The sequence below is a fragment of the Python bivittatus genome, unplaced genomic scaffold (genome assembly GCF_059951505.1).
Source record: "Python bivittatus isolate LINGU-HERP-01145 unplaced genomic scaffold, Pbiv_v1 ctg000700_np1212, whole genome shotgun sequence".
Taxonomy (NCBI): Eukaryota; Metazoa; Chordata; class Lepidosauria; order Squamata; family Pythonidae; genus Python; species Python bivittatus.
Genome location: NW_028277098.1, coordinates 77,977,591 through 77,979,300, shown reverse-complemented (window position 1 = coordinate 77,979,300; position 1,710 = coordinate 77,977,591).

Here is a 1,710-nt window from a genome sequence, read left to right as displayed (position 1 = left end):
CCTTCTTAAAGGACATGCCCCGATATCTCATCCCCAACCCACTGCAGAGGCAGCCTAGTCCTCTTTAGTTGTTCCAGTTTTGATGTAGTGATCTATGATGCTTCATTAATGATGTTAACTATGACGCAGCCATAGGCTATGATCTGCCCAGCTCCTATTGGCCATTTCAGACTCCTATAGGTATGCCCCTCCCTTCCAGTGTTGCCTTTCATGCCCATTAGGGCAGGGGCTGTCAGAGACCAGACTCCTGGCTTCTGCAGAGGCATTGCCTGCATAAATGCATTTACTTCTCCCTCCTGCTGTACACACACCCATCCTCCCTTCCTGCAGCATGTCAGCTCAGGTTTTGGACACAGATTCAGTTCTCTTCCAGAAGACAGGTAGACAGCCCAAGTGACACTTCATAGGTGTGGAGCACCTTAATGCAGCAATGTGTCAACTTTCCACTTGAAAACAGGCTAAATCCCCTGTTCTCTTTTGAATAGCATGTAGATGTTCTCAGAAACACAAGCTATGAAAAGGATAACACTCCCATACATTAGAAACATCTCAGAAACTACCAACAGACTATTACAACCACATGGCATCTCTGTAGCACACAAACCAACTAAAGCCCTCCAAAACATCTTAAGCAAACCAAAAGACCTAGGACCCCAAGAAGAAAAAACAGGAGTCATCTACAACATACAGTGTAAGGACTGTAACAACCACTATGTAGGACAGACAGGCAGAAAACTAGCAGAACGTATCCACAAGCACCAACTAGCAGTCAGAAGACATGATGAAAACTCCTTAATCTCACAACACATGGACAGACTTAACCATAGTTTCAACTGGGAAACTCAGCATCTTAGACCAAGCTAAATCCAATGCAAGGGAATTCCCGGAAGCTTGGTATTCAGACAAGGCAGCCATCAGCAGGCACATAGAGATAAACAACATCTACACACTAGTCAAAAGAGACAATAGAAAGGAAAACAAAAGACCAGAACATCTCTTCACCAGCAATCATCACCCAGATAAGCAGAGATTAACACCAAGATTATCACCAGACAATCAAGCAGTAAACAATACCCTAATCAAGGAACTACCAGGAAGAAGAAAAAAGCCACACACACAAACACACACACACACACACACCCAACACTGGCAGGGCAAGCCACAGTATATAAACAGAGAGCAAACCCCATTCTGTTCTAGCACTGAAGATGTTACCTAGCTGGGTAACAAAACGACTGCAAGAAAACAACCAAGCTCAGAGAACCCCAAGGACTCCACAGTTCAACTCTGAGCCACACATATTCGCTTCTATTCTTATCATATTTGTCTAACCAATTAAAGAGAGCAATCAGTGGTTGTTTTTCCCAACAAGGTAGAAGGGAAACACCACTAGGAGAATCAACCATATGTTATCCTTCAGTTATCCTGCATCAAAGCTGCAAGGCTAGCACTGGTGTGGCATTAGGATGAACCCAGGGCAGAGCGATTTATGCCTGCATAATTCTCTGCCAATTCAAGAACTGACATGTTGTACCCAAACTGAAAAGATGGAGCAATAGATGATCTATATGGGTACATTCAATAATACATTAAAGAACTGAGCTAGTCCCATATTAACATTTATCTAGCATGTATTTTTAGTTTCTACAAATGTCACTCATTTAATCACTATTCTGTATATTCATTTCTGATTTGATTTGCACTGTTATA